General features: G+C 36.8%; 1 protein-coding gene across 1 annotated transcript in view; it reads left to right on the top strand.

The window, feature by feature from the left end:
* The window catches only part of LOC150109990 (telomerase-binding protein EST1A-like), a 478,068-nt gene that overhangs the window by 311,555 nt on the left and 146,740 nt on the right, over positions 1–19,773 (top strand). The window lies entirely within an intron of this gene.

Genomic DNA, 19,773 nt, shown 5'->3' on the forward strand with positions numbered 1-19,773 from the left:
TCACGGATACCACTATAGTAGAATGAGTCATCAACAGTCAGCTCTTCTCCCATCAGTGAAGCAGTGAATCACATTACCAGGCATTTTTTAATTAGTATAGTGTGGCTTTTTGTCGCAAATTATGCTGCATTTTTTTCAGTTTGGATACAAGTGTCCTTTAGTGGTGTTGAAATTTTTTTGTTGCTTATATTGTGTTTTCCACTTGGTTGTTGTACTACTACTTCAACTTCTAAAGATGGCGTTCATAAAGAAACGTACGTCAGCGGCATGGAAGGCTTCTGTACAAAAGTCTGGCTTTGCCTTGGATTTTTCATAGCGGATGCATTGTGAAAACTGCTATATGTATGTACCAAAAAATGTGAAAAATCTGTGGACTGTTGGGATAAATGAAACGAAGAAAAGCGTTAATGTATGTGAAAAGTGTCTGGATAGATTAGAGTGATTAGAAATGGGAACAAACATTGGGACCATAGTAGAAGAGCTTCGACAAGAGTTAATGAAAATGAAAAGCGAAATGAAATATCTGGAAGAAGATATTAAAAAGCTAAAGGAGAGATTGGCTGATGATAAAGAGAAGGAGGAAGTTGATGTTATAAAGAAAGAATCAAAGGATAGTTATATATCCATGTATGGGGGACTCGAGCATTAAAGGTGTGATTACTAATAAAGTGCTAAAACATGCTTTCCTGATGGAACAATAAAGGCGTTGCAGAAAAAGAAATACTGGGCATCAAAATTAGTGGTAGTCATGGGCACAAATGACTTGAGGAGAAGAAGAATGCTGATAGAAACTTGAGGAAGTTGTTGCAGCAGATAAAGAAGAATAGTGCTGTTGGGAAAGTTGTAGGTTTGTTGTCCAGATATGATAAGAGTGAATTGAGAAGGAGAGCAGAGATAATGAATGGTAAGATGGCTGAGTTGTGTGGGGCAAATGGGGTTCAATTTGTAAATCTGTGAAGTGAATTTGAAGGGAAGTTCAAATGGTATAAAGCTGATGGATTACATTTGAATGGGTTTGGTGTTGGGCATTTAGAAAGGCTATTGTTTTCTGAGAAGGCACAGAGTCAAGAAGTTAATGTAGCAAATGATCAGAATCTACTTGTGAAACAGGATAGCACAAATCAATAGATTGTACAGCAGGAGGAAGATGAATATGAGGTTGAAGATGTGGTTGCAGCAGCACAAGGTGATAATACATAGAGGTGAGGAATAAGACAGGTAAGAATGGAAATCACAGTCAGGATCAGGGAAACCGGAGTGGTCAAACCAAAGAGAGAGGTGTAGTATAGCGGCTAGAATAGAGAATGTTGGTGCTGGTAGGATGGCCTCAAACACACAGTGATTGTTATGCTTATACACAAATGTAAGGAGTATTCGAAACGAGAGTTGAGTTTGTGGCATCGATTGAGATGGTATGCCCAAAATTAATTGGAATAAGTGAAACTTGGTTGTCTGAGGAGGATGTGATGTCAGCAATAGAATTAGAAGGATGTATAATTTTCTGGAAGGATAGAGATGTGAAAAGAGGGTGGGGTGCTGTTAATGATTGCAGAGGAATTGTCTGCAAAGTGGAAATTGATGGTCCATGCATAGATTTTGAATCTGTGTGGTGTAAAATAAACAGGCTGGTATATCTCATAGCATGCTGTGTTATAGGCCAGGGAATGCAGAGAATACTGACTGTGAAATGTTTAGGCAAATTAGTTGGGCATGTAAAAGGATCCTGATAGCAGACTTTAATTACAGGAATATAGACTGGAAGGAGGAGATAGTGTATGGGAACAAGGAGATCAAGTTTATTGTGGAATTTCTGAGAGATAAGTATCTTAAGTAGCATGTGATTGAAGTAACTAGAGGCTTTATTGTTTTGAATTTGGTGATTACTTCACAAGATGTAGTTGTTGATGAGGTGTTGACACTGCTGCCAGTTGGTGAGAGTGATCATGAGGTACTTGTTTGGGAAGTGATAAAACAAGAAAAGGTCACTGCCAAGAATGGATACATGTGGAAATATAAAGCAGGTAATTATAGGAAGCTCTGCAGTCAGTTAGCATCAGTATGTTGGGTAGGATTAGCTGAGCAGAAAAGATATTGACAATGCATGGAAACACGTAAGGCAGTATCTGACAAGAGCAATGTATGGCTGCATAACGAGGGTTAAGTGAGTAAGTAGTGAAATAAAGCAATCTGTGCTGGAAAAGAAAATGTTATGGAGGAGGTACAAGACAGTTGGTGGTGATCAGATCCATGAAGCATATAAGGTGCATGCTAGAAAGATGATGTGCATGGTAAAGAAAGAAAAGGTGCAGTATGAGAGGAGATTGGCTGGTCAGCTCAAGGGAATTTTTCTACTACATGAGAGCAAGAGGAAGAATAATTATGGCAGACTAACACTGCTGAATAGTCATGGCAGCAGACTAACAGCTGCAAAGGATATAGTGGAATTATTGAATGAGCACTTTATCAGCATATATCATACTGGTATAAATTATCTGGTGCAATATACAGAAGAGAGACAAGTATTAGGAGAATTGGAAGTGAAAGAAACAGAGTTGCATAGATGTTGGTTGGATTAGATGCGAATGAGGTTGTGGGAATGGATGACATATCACTATGTATGCTTAAGGAATGTGCACCACAATCGGTTATGCCCTTGACCTGGTTATTTAATGAAAGTCGTGCAGTGGGCTATGTTCCTGAAGAGTGGAAAGAGGGCAAAATAGTACCATTCCACAAGCTTGGTTCTAAGACAAAAGTCTCCAACTATAGGCCAGTCTGTTTAACTGTAGTTGTGATCAAGGTGTTGGAGAGATTGATAAGGAATAGAATACAGAATTGGGTTGATCGACATGGCATTCTTTATGAAGGTCAGCATTGATTTGTAAAAGGTAGGTCCTGTTTCAGTAATTTACTTGCATTTTATAATAAGGTGACGAGTGTATTAGATAAGGGAGAATCATATATAGCGATATTCTTAGACTTTGCAAAAGTATTTGATAGATTACCACACGATAAGTTAGTGTACAAGCTGCAGAGGATGGGAATAGATAGGAGTATATTGGTTAGATGAATCAGAGATTGCTCTCTCTCTCTCTGTCTGAACGATATGAGCAGGTTGTGTATGATGGAGCAGTGTCTCAAAAGAAAAAGGTAACCAGTGGCATGCCCCCAGGTTCTTGGGCTCCTTACTGTTTAACTTGTTTGTAAACAATATATCATGTGAACCAACTGGGGATTTTCAGTTATTTGCTGATGATGTAGAGTTGGGAAGAATTATAAGTAGCACTGCTGATGCTGAATCCCTTCAGGAAGATTTGAATAGACTTTCAAATAGACTTGGACAAAAGAGAGAGAGGGTTATAGTTTTAAATATCAATAAGTGCAGGGTGTTACTTTTTGGAGTGCAGAAATGTAAATCTGTGTTCTATATCGATGGTGCTGTTCTGCAGGAAGTGGATTAGAGTAGAGATTTGGGAGTGATGGTTGACGGTAGACGGAAGTTTAGAGGGCATATTGCTAGGGTTGCAAAGGTTGCACATCGTAGTGCTACTATTATGAGAAGTACACTAACATGCAAGGATAAGGAAGTGGTTGTGCCACTATAAGGCATTGCTCAGACTACATTTGGACCATTGTGCTCATATCTGGTCACCTGGTTTTCAGTGTGATGCGAAGACATTGGAGAGGGTCCAGAGACGAGTGACTAAGACAATATCAGAAGTTTGGAATGCTGGCTATGGAGAGAGGTTGAAGAGATGTGGATTGTAGAGTTTGGTGAATAGGAGGAAGAGAAGCGATATGATAGAGACATTTAAGTTAGTGAGAGGATTTTATTTTAGATTAATCCAGAGGGGATTATAAAAAGAGTAGAAGGTGAGAGGGGAAGAACCAGAGGTCATTCCTGGAAATTATGTAAATGTGTGATGAAGAAGGGTGTGAGGAGTTGATCATCAGGGAGTACAATATGAGATTTGTAACACATTCACAGGCAGCACAAAACTAAGTGAAATATGGACGAAAGACTAGAGTCCTAAGCCCTCTGTGGACACCTGTTAGCAGCCTATGATGTAAACTGGGATTGCCAAGCATTAATGTTTTCCATATTTGGAAAACATTAGTGTTTTTCATCTGGTCACCTAGTTCTCAATGTGATGTTGAGACGTTGGAAAGAGTCCAGAGACGAGTGACTAAGACATTATCAAAATTTTGAATGCTGGTTGTGGATTGCAGAGTTTGGTGAATAGGAGGAAGAGAGGTGATATGATAAATGTGTGATGAAGTCCTAAGCTAGAGTCCTAAGCCCTCTGTGGACACCTGTTAGCAGCCTATGATGTAAACTGGGATTGCCAAGCATTAATGTTTTCCATATTTGGAAAACATTAGTGTTTTTCATCTGGTCACCTAGTTCTCAATGTGATGTTGAGACGTTGGAAAGAGTCCAGAGACGAGTGACTAAGACATTATCAAAATTTTGAATGCTGGCTGTGGATTGCAGAGTTTGGTGAATAGGAGGAAGAGAGGTGATATGATAGAGACATTTAAGTTAGTGAGAGGATTTTATCAGCTTAATCCAGAGGGGATTGTAAAATGAGTAGATGGTGAGAGGGGAAGAATCAGAGGTCATTCCTGGAAGTTGTGTAAAAGTGTGGTGAAGAGCAGATTTTTTACATGGAGAATTGTCAGTGAATGGAATGGAATGCTTTACCATAATGTGTTGTTAATTCAAGGAGTGTTAAGGATTTTCAGATTCTCTATGATAAATATGTTGTCACTTGAATGAACCTTCCACAGCGAGTCTGCCGACTCTGTGGAAGGTGTAATAATAATAATAATATTTTAGGAAGTTTTATGCGATCATATTCAAATTAGGCTGATTTTTAAAAGCAGCAGCAGCAGATTCTAAAAACAGTCTTTATCTTCTTAATTTCTTGTGATGGAACATGGTAGTCTTTTTCCAGTTGATTCTGGAGTACATCTGACTATGGAGGTACATGCTCAGAAGAAATTTGATATCTGCAGTGGAATTAATGTGAAAACATTCCCTGAATGGAAAAGTGGCATGATTGTAACACACACATCCAATGTCTTTCAGCTGAGGTAAACACATTCCTTTAATACATACCACAAGCAAGGATTGGCAAGGGTACATACAGTCTTGTAGTAAATTCTTGAAAACTTCATCATCTGTTTCCTGATATTTACCCTAAGCGGTTATTCTGGCTCTGGCTACTATAATAGCATTACATGATTATGTTTACATTATTGTTAAGGTTATGCTCAAGGCACAAGTTTTAGTGAAGATGGTCAATTAAATATGGAAGAGACAACAGAATCAGCAAAGCCAGTATGGTAGGAATTCAACTGAATAATTTATATGGAATAAGAGAGAATTTAGGAAAAACACTGAATTAACTGTATAAGACAGTATTCAAACCAACTTGACTCCTAGAGACCGTAAATATAAGAGTCCTGAGAAAGATTAGGGGCATGAACAGATGGCATTGATGGCAATATCGTATTAAAATTAAGTATATTAGGAAAGAACCTGACATTTTAGCATCCAAGAATGTGTTAGCAGAGCTAATCTCAGGTGATATGGTCACTTAAACAAAATGGGAGAGGAAAGATTAGCAAAACAAGTGTCTGCCAGGTTGGCAAGAAAAACAGGGGAAGACCAAGATATATGTGGATTGATACAGTAAAAAGTGCCTTAGAAGACAGAAATATAAGATCTGATAATGTTAGAGTCTTGACAGATAAAAGATTGATTTGGAGGAAAATTGTAGATAAGAAGTTTGTAATGATGTAAGTTTTTCCTGTAGTACTATCATAATATCCTGTACACCCCTTGAGGGTACATGTCAGGAATTTGATTATGATGATGATGAATACCTCAGTCTTTGAGACCAAAGTTACTTTTCTTTCTCTTGTCACATACCTCCATGTACTAAAACAGCTAGAAATCGTACTTGATTTTCTCATAATCAGACAGATGATCTTATTTGTCTGATTTAAAACCAACTTAAATTTTGCCATCCTTTATTTCCTAGATTGTATGTTTATCAGCAATTCACAAAGTAAGCACATCCCTCCATTCAGTGGTAGATGGCATAAGTGCTCTAACTTTGCACACAGATTTGGTCACCTTTTGTTTCTTGGGGACCAAGAGGTGATTAAGATGGTGACAGTTCTTTTAAATACTCCCTACAAGGATTGGTTGAAAGTTTTTTGAGGTTATAAAGTTTAGTTGATAGGTGGAAAAGAGGGTAAGAAACATTTAATATATTAAAGGAGTTTAATAAGATTGATGTAAGTGAAATTTTTCAATATATATGGCAAATAGAGAACTAGGAGCCATCTGTGGAAGTTGTGTAAGAGTGTAGTCAGTAGGAGTGTGTGTGTGTGGGCCAGATTTTTTGTGAGCGTGGTGCGTGAGTGGAATGGATTCAAGGAGAGGTACGATAAGATTTGTTTGTTTGATGGTTGATTTGGATTTCCTGTGATGAGTCTCTTGATTCCATGGAGATGCCGTAGAATAATGATAATAACTCGACTCCTGTAAAATACTTACGAAAACTTTTTTTTTTTAATAAAAAAAGAAAGTTATCCATATCATAGCAAAATATGTTGATAATAAAGAACAATATGCACACAATGATATATACAGAGAAACCTGCATGTTCTATCACAGACGTCATATATAAGGACTTTGCAATTTTATCAGGAATTGGTGGATGTTTCTGTTGAATCAGAATCTTTTTTAAACTAGTGCAAATGCCTTAAAGCCTTTCTTTTTTACAGTCTATGAAGACAGTGTTATTTTCTAAAATATCCTGTATCTAAAAATTTTTTTTTCTTGAACTAAGCTTACATAGGGTCAGGCTGAGAAGTTAACAAAATCAGGAAAGATAAGCATCATAGTGATGTCACACAAATACAGGGATATGTCAGGTCTTACCGCTTTTCACAAAACACCATGAGATCAGTTGGTCATTATCTTCAGTTCCCTATCCAAGTATAATTTCCTGTCCCATCTTTCCAGTGAGCATTTGAAAGTTGTATGCTCACATGGATAATCTAAATCTAATCATTTGGCAGTCACTCATCCTTTCTGACTTTTTAATTTCTGATTTTCACACCAAAATGATTACACTTGTCATTCAATTTAGTTGAAGAGTCCTATAAATTTGTACTGGATTTTTTTTAGAAGTATAACTTATTTGCATAAAGTAAAGAGATGAATATCTCCAGTTTTGGTATCAGATCACATTATACAGGAAATGCCACATTTCCTTTATAATATGATCCATGTATTTTCTTCTTCAGCTTCATTCCCACTCAAGTGGGGTCACTGCAGTAGATCCACCTCCTACATTCACTTATGTCTAGTAACATGTTCTCCTCTAGCCCAATGTCTTGGAGGTCCCTTCTCAAGCTATCCAGCCATCATTGTTTAGCTCTCCCCCCCCCCCCTCATCTATTTTACGTGGTTGCTTCATCTCCAGCACTCTCCTTCCCACATAGGTTTTTATTCTCATTGCATGACATGACAAACCATCTCGGCCTTGATTCTCTAATCTTCCAAAATACTTGGATTACCTTCATTGTCCCCTGGATCAGTGAGTTTTTGATCTTGTCCAATCTTGTTATCACTTTCAAGCCTGAACATACTCATTTGCCGGCAAAGGTTGGTCGATTGGTAGAGCCTCTGCTACTAATGGCTCAGTTAAGTAAGTTTGAGCGCGGTTAGTAGTTGGAAGGGGACCAATCGTTCGATGCTGTCGGCACACTCTCCCTCGATGAGTCTTTGGACTCCCTGGAGGTGTCAAAAATAATAATAATAATTTCAGCTATGTCCATTCTCTTCTCCCATCTCTTGTTCATTCGCCAAGTCTCACTGCATACATTAGTGCTGGTCTTACTTTCATTTTGTAGATTTTTCTTTTTAATTTTCATTTTCTGTTGAATGCTCTAGGGGTTCTCAGGGTGATAGATAAGAAGTGGTTTAAGCTTCATATCACCACTAGTGTTAGCTCCCAAAAGTAATGTCATTCGGTCTTTCATGGGTTTATGCCCAGGAATATTTTTCTCATCTTTCGTAATGTAGGTACGGTTCAGCATGCACTTCCAAAATAAACCAGTTTCATCACAATTGACAATTTGTTGTGGACAATATCCTTCTTTTTTAATGAATTCTTGAAATTTGAGACAGAACTTCTCAGCTTCTTCTTTATCTGCACTAGCAGACTCACCGTGCATTACATGTTTAATGCCAAATCTCCTTCTAAACTTTGCAAACCATCCAGTGGTAGTCCTGAATTCTATCTCTTCATGTGAGTTTGTTCTTCAGTTCTTCAAAAATTTCTCCAGCCTTCTCACAATTTCATCCATAATTTCAGGGACATCATCTCCGTCTCCCTGAATGGACACAGCTTTCACCAAGCAGAATTCAACTGTCATTGAGTGACTTCTGACCACACCTTTTGTAGTGACCAAGATGATAGCAGGTCTATGGAATGAACCTTATAAGAACAGGTTGAAGATTTGTGGGCTGCAAAAATTGGTTGATAGGCAGAAAAGGGGTGATATGATTGAGACATTCAAATTACTGAAGGGTTCTATAAGATTAATTCAGAAGATATTTTTGAGAATAGGACTGCTGGTGGGAGGACTAGGGGCCATACATGGAAGGAGTTCAAGGCGAAGTATGATAGATACTGTGTGAATGTCGAATAGTTGTTCTTGACATGATGTTAGGGCCTCCCTCGATGATTCTGTGGACTCCTTGGAGTTGCCCGTAATAATAATGATAGTCATACTAGTTACATCTCTTTTCATTTCCCTTTCTTTTATCTAAACTAAAAGCAATCTCTCCATTTTTTCATGGATGGCACATCTTTGTTTCACAGGTGTGATTTTCGTTACTCCTTTAGCTGCTTGAGTCTTCTTGATTATATCTTTCTTAGCTAAGATTGTGCCTACTGTAGACCTGTTCAAGCCATACTGCCTAGCAACATCAGACATCTTCTGGCCACTCTCTACCTTGGCTATTATCTCTTGCTTGGTTTCTATGGTGAGCACAGTTCTTGACACTCCACTCTTTTTAGGCCCCATAATATTATGAGTTTGTTTTTTTTAATAAAAAGTTCAGAAAAGCACTTGCAAAAATTCAGAGAACAGAAATCAACTAGTGCACAAAAAGGTTATGTATACAACTGTCAAAGTCTCATTTCAGGAACTGTTCATAGATGGCAGTAAAATACAGTTCTGCAAATCTTACACACAGTGTCACTTCTTCTTGTGTTTGTTCTGTGAGATGTTCATTATCCAAACATGTGTTCGTGTAAGTGTTCGTTGTCCGATTTGTTTAACCGATCACCCACTGTATTTGCATTATCTCTTTAATTGTCTTATAATCCATCAGGGGCGATATTTAATTGTTTGCCTCAGGGCTTGATCTAATCTGGTGACAGCTCTGCCTAAGAACCTTGGCCAATTTGGGTGAGACAGAACTTATGTATTGTATAGTAATATTACCTTTCACCCTATTGGTCTCTTCATTATGGCGAGCAGGTGGATTTAATAGGAATTTGTCAATTGTTTTTTGTGATGAAAGGTAAAATTGAAAGAAAATTCCTGAGAAAATTTAGTTCTTTATTAAGTTCTAACACATCATCAAGAAGAGAGTGAGCATGATGTCCTAGTGTAGAAATGATTCCAAACTTTTGAGGAGGATAATGATGGGATTGACCGTAGAGATATCTGTGGGTAGCTTTCCTGTAAATCAAGATTTTTAATTTCTCTGAGGATCAGTTTGATGTCCAAAAAAAGGAAGAGAACCATTAGCGTCAAATTCAGCTGTAAATTTTATGTCGGGATGTTGATTATTTAGATTTTCTAGGAAGTTTAGGAGAGAGATTCACAGACATGGCTCCAAATCAGGAAAATGTCATCAATATATCTTTTTCAAATTCTGGGTTTTAAAGGATAAGAAGAGATGGCCTTAACTTTAACTTCCAGATCTTCTAAATAGATGTTCGCAAGTAAGTACAGATGACAATGGATTACCCATTTCAAGGCCATAATTTTGTTTATAGATGGTATCCTGAAACTTGAAGTATCCTGAGTGGATGCAATGAGTAAGTAAGGCCATGATCTTTTTAGATAATTTATCTTTGAGCAGTACAAGAACTTCGTCTGTAGGAACATTGGTAAATAAGGAGACTATATCAAAACTAGCCATGATTTCATCTTCCTTAATAATAATATCTTTTATACATGAAACAAAATCTGCGGAGTTTTTAATAAAAGACGATGATTTACCAGAAAAACATTTGAGATATTTAGCCAGATATTTTGAAAAGTTATATATTAGAGAATCAATTCCTTCTATGATAGGTCAAAGTGGAGTATTTTCCTTATGAATTTTAGGTAGTCCATATAATCATGAAATAAGCAGATGGAGAGAACAAAGAGAAAGGCATATGTTTCTAGGTGGTTCAGAGGTAGTTCTCAGTAGATTGTTGGTCCGGTTGTGGAGTTCACAGGTGGAATCTCTCTTGAGGATCGAGTAAATGTCACTCTGTAACAATTCCATCATCTTGTTATGATATTCATCAATGTTAAGAACAACTGTGCCGTTGCCTTTATCTGCAGGAAGAATAATTATATTTTTGTTGTTTTGTAACTTCTTAATAGCCTGTCGTTCCGATGAAGAGATATTGTCTGTAGGTGGGATTTAGCATTATTGATGATGAAAATGGATTCAATGCATCTTGGGTAGGAAGAAAGGAGGTAGCTTTTTCAATATTTGTAAGTAATAATTCTTTAGGAATAGATCTAGGAGATAAAACAAAATTTAGGCCTTTACTGAGGACACTTTTCTCTGCATTGGAAAGATTATAACTTGATTTGTTAATAACAACTTTGTCGGGATGGAGATGTGGTTTCGAAGAAATTAAATTTCTTTGTATTTATTTAAGGGCTTCAAATTTTCTAATAAGTTTCAGTTTATTGTCATTTTGAATTCTGGCGGCTTGAGATTCACTTCTTACTTTAAGAAGATTCCAACTGTCACTATCTAGAGATTATTCAATTTTTTGAGATAACGTGTTTTTTTTTTTACTAAATAAAAAAGCCAGAGTGTGTTTAGTATCAAATATCCTCTCTGCGAGAAAATCTAACTTTGCTCTATGGTAAATCTTCTTTGTTTTCATTTTTCTCGGTTTCTAGTCATTCAATTTTTTAAAATATATATATATATATATATATATATATATTGCTCTTTACAAGCCACATATATAATTATAAGTAATTAAGATACAGAATCCAAATATTTTAGAAATAAATTATCAAATACTGGAAGGTATACTGATGCCTCTCCTCATTGTCCCATTTGTATCTTATTATATGGCTTTTCTAGATCTACAGAAATTACAGGTTTTTTTATAATGGCCAGGCATGGACAACTTCATTCTATACGAGGGCCAATATATGATGAGTGGTAGCGTCATGAGCTGCACACTTTTAGACAGAACTTAAATAAAAATAAACTCTGCATTTTTTCAAATCAATAGTTTTATGTATTGAATTACTATATTTGTTAAATCATTTCACTACTGGGAGAACAATATAAAATACTTGATTGATTTAAATACAAGTTATTATATTTACGGCTATTTGCCTGCTTCTGTTTAGGAGTGCCCCAGTTTAAATGCCATTGGCTCTTTTCTCACGGCATTTAAACTGGGGCACTCCTAAACAGAAGCAGGCAAATAGCCGTAAATATAATAGTTTGTTAAGAGGAGTTTTCCCAGAAATAATATCCATAAATATAAGTTTTAAATTAAATTTAATTACATATTTCTGATTTTTTTACATGTAACACAACTTAATGAGAACACTGTGGACATTCATGTGTGGCAACCAGTTCATCAGTTGATTTTCAACTATAATGACGATATTCGTAACAAATCCTGAAGGTAGTCATCAGTCAGTTGGCTTCTTTGTGATGATTTAACCACCCTCATAGTTGAGAACGCTCTTTCCCATATGTATGTGCTTCCAAACATAGATGCATTTCTCAAGCTGAAATCACTCAGTGCAGGATATTTTCCCCTTGGTACCAGTTTCCAAAAGTCAATGCCTATCTCCACCCTTCACTGGAAAAAGGGGTCACTTTGAATCAAATAGTGTTATGCACATAATGTCACACAACTCCAATTGAATAGTGTTATGCTGCTCTGAAATGTCGCATTTCATTGGGTTGTTAAATAATGTCAGTTGTGGCTGCATGTCACTGAAGTCAGAAAATCGCTTACTGAATTGCTCTAAAAGTTGGTCTAACATTGGCACAGAAAACTCGAAGTCAATGTCATGGCTCACCTCCATCAACTCTCCGCAGGAAGAGAAATGTACCAAATTTCCTCTGACTAGGGTGAATTTAAAAACCTTCAGTCGACTTATGAACCCCATCTAGGTGTCCAACTAAATCTGAGATTGTTTGGTTACGTCCCTGTAGCTGAACCTGTAATAACACTTTTTAATTTATTTAATATGTGAGAATCTATTTCCTCGACTCTTTTTGTTACAGTTTGTTTTGATAGAGGGACGCTTTCAAACTCTGGCAATTTTATCTTCCCCAAATGCACGTGCTGTTTTCACAGAACAGTGTTTTACAAATTCACCATGAAATAATGATTTTTTTGCTTTTGCTAACCATGCATTTACAACAAATGATGCCAAGAGTGAGCTTTTTGTATTGATGTTGGTTTAGTAAAAATAGATTTCTGAGCACTAACCTTTCTCTTCAAATTATGTACAATTTTAGTACGTATTTGTCCAATGTATTCTTGGTATTTAGCGGCATGGTGCTGTATGTAGTGGGTTTGAAGTTATATTCCTTGTGCACAGACTTGCAAACACAAGTCACTGTGGTTTGTTGTTGTTATTGTTTATAAACAGAAATTCATTTCCCCATTTCTCCTGAAATGATCTGTTTTCTTCACAGATCTTACAGTTCTTACTCATAGTACACAAAGGCTGAAGTAACGGACCAGGGGACACAAACTGCAACAATAACATTGTTAACTGTGAAACTGAGTCTCTGTAACCAGAACAGAGCAAGTGACTTTCTTCTTCTTCTTCTCTCTTCCATCATCTATGTGGATGATGACGAGGCCAAATGAACTCTTTCCACTTCTGTCTGTCTCGGGAGAGTCCGAACAATTCTGTACAGTTTGGTTTTCAGGTCTTCTTTTATTTTGTCTATCCATCTAATTCTGGGCCGGTCTTTGGATCTTTTACTTTGCATCGTTGTATTCAGGGCTTTAGATGGTAGTCTTTCTGTTCCCATTCTGGTCACATGGCCAAACCATCACAGTCTTCTTTCTTGGATTTTGTCTATTATTGTTATTTCTTGTTTTAGTCGTTTCCGTTATGTCTTCTTCTACAGATTGAATCAAATGCCTGACTAAAGTCTATGAAATTTATGTAGCAACTTTGGTATTAGCTGTCTTAAGGTGAATAGTTGATCAATTGTGCTTCGCCCTGGTCTAAAACCTGCTTTTTCTTCTCCTAGTGCCAGTTCTGTATATGGCTTAATTTGTTTTTGGAGTACTTTCATAAAAACCTTACTTGGAACGAATACTGTTTTTATGAAGGTACTCCAAAAACAAATTAAGCCATATAGTGACACATCATTGAAAGTGACTTTCAATGATGCGTTACTCTGGAGTGCATAGAAATCTACCACTCCCACTACTACAACTTGCACAGAGAAGCAGTAGATTTTATAAATTGAGTAATCTTTTTAAAGCAATTTTGATTCTGTGTTGAGAATATAAATTGTTTCCGTCATCAGAAATATTGAATATAACTAATATATCAAGCAGAAAATCTGTGGTCAAAACTAATAGCTAAATTGATAATACATATAATTTAATATAGTTTTTATCCTGCTGCGGGCCGCACAAAATCATGTTATGGATGTGGCCTGCTGTTGGCCACCTATGATGCCCATGGTGGCTTTGCGGTTCAAAGCCACCATGGGCATGAATGTTTGTAATTGCCTTGTAGTGGAAAATGAATTTTATTGCCTGGTGCAAGACTACCACCCAACCTACATAATTATAAGTAATTAAGATACAGAAACCACTTCCACATCGGCGAGTCTACTTGCAACTGACTGAATGTGATAATTCTGACACTGCATTAGATCGCAGTGCATTTGTTTCGTAATCTAAAGCGTTAATTGAACAATTCCAATTATTAACTATTCAATCAGTGTCGAAACATAACCTGTAACCTTTAACATGTTGTATTGCATTTATATAATGTTGTAAGCATTGTTATTATTTATAAACACAAAATTTAATTTTTTCGTTTTTTTCCTTGGGGATGCTGTATGTCCTAGTGCTTATGTATAAGCTGCCACTGCTACCACCACACCTAAATCTCTATCTTCATCTATTTCTTGGAGTACCATCAATGTGATACACGGCTTGTAATCTATTTATCCCAAATTGCATAACTTTACATTTCTCCACATTAAACTGACACCCATTAACTTTTGCCCATACTGACAGCCCATTTAAATCGTCCTACAAGCTCTCCATCGCCTTGATTAACTATTACTCTACCTAATTTTGCATCATCAGCAAACAACTGAATATTTTCTTTCAGGTTATTTCCTATATCATTTATGTACAAATTAAACAGCAATGGTCCCAGCATTGAACCTTGTGGCACACCACTAGCCACCTGTTTTTGCCTTGATTCTGTCCCTCCATCTACCACTTTTTGATATCTTTCCAGCAGCCGCCCTCTTATCCATTTAACCAGTGTCATTATCCAATCTAGTATACCAATCTTGTTCTGTGCTCTCTCTGAGATACATATGTTCATCTGGAAGTAAGAGGCTGCCAGAGGATTTTTGTCTATGTTGTATCCCAAGCCACATTGAGATTAAGGAAAAAAGGGCTGTAGATATCGAATCTGGGTCCACTCATCCTTTAAGATGCCATCATCAGCTTTTTCTGTACACTGATTACAGGTGGATCAGAAAACAAGAGCTATTATTCCATATTTTAATGGCAAATTTCATGGAGTAGAGAAACAAACCAACAAACTTGATCACCTGTAATCAAATTGTGAAAATCTAGTCTATATAGGGTTCACAGAGAGGAGGTTGTTCTTGCTTGCCTCCACATGTCATACTCGTGTTACATGCTCTATCAAAAGGTGATTTATTCATCACTTTTAACAATTCATCATAGTTAAATTGATTACCCTCATGTCTTTTATGAGCATTGTCACCATCTTACTGCTTCTAGTAATCTATCCAAACCTTATTATATACTCAGGTGGATATTATGTGATACATCAAATTCATCTTTTTAAATTATAGACGAAATTAAGATATGTGAATTTTATCTTATTCTTATATGTATTTAATTCTTAATGCATTTTAATCTTTGTTATGGTGCATTATAGCCTGGGATGCCAATCTGCCATCAAAAATCAAAACAACACTCCTTGAAATTGGCTGTCATACAAGAAGTTTATCTTTGTGTTTATTATTGAGTGCTATAGCTAATTCTTCCTTTCTTTGATTGCTTTCTCAAATATAACATATTTTAATTATTTCTACAAATACTTTCATGGATAGTGTTCTACTGAACTGGTCACTATTATTCCTCCATTCTCCTCCAAAATCATTAAAACAAGAGCCACTGCTAACCAACATCCTTTTACAGTTCATCTTGAAATTCACAAAACCAACTTCATTGCCTCCTCCTTCATCTCATCTACTTCTGTTCTTTGGAACAGTCTCTCCCACTCTGCCTTCCCCACAGATTACAACCCTCAGCTGTTCAAGCAAAATGTGAACACATTCCTCCTTTCTTCTGTTCCTCTTGTCCACATACAGCACTAATGTGCTATAGGTCTGGTGGCCTTTTGTGTGTGTGTGTGTGTGCAGATTAAAAAAATACTAATAAATTATTTATGGTTAAATTTATTATTACCAGTTATATCAACATGATCTTTCTCTAATTGTTCTGCAAGTTTCACTTATTTTCTGTTACTGAAGATAGGCATCATTTATTCGTGCCTATCTTCATTTCTGCTGAAGTTTGGTTTGCTCCAGTAACTGACTTATCAGTGTTTCCCCTAATTCTGTGATGTAAACAGCAGTTGCCTTGTTTAACCAGTCAACATTCCATCTACAATGGAATTTCATAATATATTGCACCATCGCTGCTGTTTTTGGCTTAGGTCAATACAGAATACAGTTTCATTAGTTGAGTCCCAAAATGCCAGCCCATCCATATTCATTCAGTATCCAGGTGGGTACCTAATAATGGGGTATACCATGAGAAAGCCAGGATTGGGTATTGGATCAGAAGCTCTGGTCTTTCACTACATCCCTTACAGGCTATGTGAAAATTTTCTCCCAGTTATATGTCTTTGACCTTAGTCAAAAGACCGTAGTCCTTAAGTCAAAAAATTATTCTATTAAATAATTTTTTTATATAAGACATGTATCTTCCATGATCTGTTCAATAAAATTTTAACTTTTTTTAAGGAAACAGTTCTGCGCAGTTAGCCTAGTGGTTGTGCACTTCGCAGCCATATGACTGGGGAAGGAGTGTCCTAAGTTCGATTCCCATTGGTGACGTGAGGAGCTGAAGGATCTTCCTCATCCATAGCCAAGTTAGCCGGTCTTGGGTGTGGACAATAGGGTTTTTCCCCAGTTTATCCTGGGGTTTTTCATCCTACAAAGCAGGCAAACTGGCCTTGAGAACTCAACACTACAGGACATAGGATACACCTGGTCATAGGGCTGACTACCTTATCCTGTGAACAAGAGGTCCAATGATTAGTAAACCCTTAACACTGCAAGGTAAAAGAGGATAAAAGGAAGATGAGATGAAGGAAACAGTTCTTACTATAAACCAGCAAAAATTGATAGCATAATTTAATAGTTAACCATTTCTTTGTGAGTTGCTTTTGAATATATTATTATTATTATCATTATTATCTGAGACCTTCAGGGTGTCAAGGACTGATCAAGGGAGGCTGTAAATTACCCAACCCAGTTATCATATGTTCCCTTAAATTCATTTACACTAGATGCACTCACAACCCATAAGGGCAAATTATTCCACTCACTCACTGCTCTCTGGGAGAAAAAAACCTAGCTCTTAATCCTTTCTTGACTGAGAACAACCTTAACTTCCATGGATGCCCCTGTGTTCTCTCCCCGCCTTCCATATAACGAATTCATCATTTGAAATGCTATAACACCCATTTATAGACCTTAGTTTATGAACCTCTATCATATCACCCCTCTTTCTCCTGTTAACTAGAGTCTATAAACCACATACTCGCAAGCTGTCCTCATAATCTAAATCCCATAATAAAGATATAATCTCTGTAACTCTTCTTTGCATACTTGAGAAACGGTTGAGAAGAATTGTGAAAGAAAAGCTTGGTGAAGAACAAGCTGGATTCAGGCCAAATAGAGGCGGTCAAGATCAGATCTTCACTTTATGACAAATAGTTGAGAAAGCATGGGAATATAACAAAGATCTGTATTTAAGTTTTGTCGATTTGGAAAAGGCATATGACAAGGTGCCAAGAGAGAAGCTGTTCAATATACTACAGTTATATGGTGTCAATGGGGCATTATATCAAACAATACTTGGTCTTTATTTGAGTTGGAAGTCAAATTGAAGGAAGTACAGGAAGATGGTTTAATGTTAAATCTGGTGTGAGACAAGGATGTACATTTTCCCTCTGTTATTCATTATCTATATGGATCACATTATGAAGGAAAGTGGTATTAAACATGATATCAGAATTGGAGATGTTAATGTCAGCTCTTTGCTTTATGCAGACGATGTTATACTTCTAAATAAATCTGCTACAAGTTTGCAATATTCCCTGACTAAATTGAATAACTGTTGTAATAGATATGGTATGAAAGTCAGCATTAAAAAGACAAAGACAGTGAAAATAGGTAGAATTGTTGAAAATGTCAAATGCATTGTGAACGGGGAACCTGTGGAACAAGTAAAACATTTCAGCTACTTAGGCACGATTTTTAGTGAAGATGGTAAATTAAATATGGAAATAGATAACAGAATCAACAAAGCTGGTATGGTAGGCAATCAATTGAATAAATTCATATGGAATAAGAGAGAAATTAGTCGAACACTAAATTAGCTGTATACAAGGCAGTGCTCAAACCAGTTTTAACTTATGGATCTGAGAGCTGAGTTAGAAGTAAAACACTTGACCAAAGACTAGAGACCGCAGATATGAGAGTCCTGAGAAAGATTAGAAGCTTGAACAGATGGCATCAATGGCAATATCATATTAAAAACAAGGATATTAGGAAAGAACTTGACATTGTCAGCATCCAGGAATGCGTTAGCAGAGCTAATCTCAGGTGGTATGGTCACTTAAACAGAATGGGTGAGGAAAGATTAGCAAAACAAGTGTTCTCTGTCAGGTTGGCAGCAAAACGACCCAGAGGAAGACCAAGATATGTGTGGATTGATATGGTACAAAGTGCCTTAGACGATAGAAATATAAGATCTGGTAATTTTGGAGTCTTGACAAGTAACAGACTGATTTGGAGGAAAATTGTAGATAGGAAGTTAGTAATGTTGTAAATTTTTTATGTAGTACTATCATATCCTGTACATCCCTTGAGGGTACATGTCAGGAATTTGATGATGATGATGACTCGTCTTTGCACCCTTTCTACAGCTTCTTTATCTCCTTGGAACCCATAAGACCAAATCTGAACACAGTAATCCGAGTGTGATCTTATCAAAGCCTTATAAAGAGGCAAAATTACTTCCTTACATGTCAAGATTCGCTTCAATATAGCAATTATCCTCTGAGTTGTATTTGAAACTTTTGCTATGTGACCTTTGAACTTTAAATTGTTATCCACCAAGATCCCTTGCCTCTTCAGTTTCTTGTAGCATAACCCAGCTAATATAATATTCCTCTGGAACTCTAATCATGCCAAAGTGCATAACTTTACACTTACTAACATTAAATTGACAGCCATTTTCGTTTGCCCAGATTTCCAGTCTATTCAAATCATTTTGTAATTGCTGAATATCAGTAGCATCCCTGATTGCCCTACCTATCTTTGCATCATCAGCAAGCAATCTGATGATAGACCCTGCTTGATGTCATTATGTATAGATTGAACAATAATGGCCCAAGGACTGAATCCTGAGGTACACCACTCGTTACCTTAAATATGGCAGATTCACACCCTGTATATCACTTTTTGATATCTGTCTATCAACCATCCCTTGATCCAAGTTAATAGATTGTTCCAATCCCATGTTCTCCAGTTTGCACAACAGCCTATCATGTGGTATCCTATCAAATGCCTTAGAAAAATCCAACATTATCATAGTGTATCCATTCCCTTTATCCAACTATACCGTAACATAGTTATAAAATATGAGCAAATTGCTAAAATGTGACCTTCCTTTACTAAACCCATGCTGTTCTCTGCAGAGTATAGAATGCTTGTCTACCCATTTCGAGTGCCTACCAACTTCTCTAAATTCTTCACTGCTACACCAGAGTACTAATAGGTCAGTAGTTAGACACATCAGTTTTTGCACTACCCTTGTGCAATGGAACTATCATACATTCCTTCCATTCCTGTGGTATCATTCCTGAGCTGAGACTCAAGTTATACAAATGTGTGAAAGGCCTAGCCAATTCAGCTGAACA

The sequence above is a fragment of the Typopeltis vanoorti genome, chromosome 1, assembly GCF_054136105.1.
Source record: "Typopeltis vanoorti isolate ZY-2024b chromosome 1, IOZ_Tvanoo_1.0, whole genome shotgun sequence".
In the NCBI taxonomy this organism is placed as follows: domain Eukaryota; kingdom Metazoa; phylum Arthropoda; class Arachnida; order Uropygi; family Thelyphonidae; genus Typopeltis; species Typopeltis vanoorti.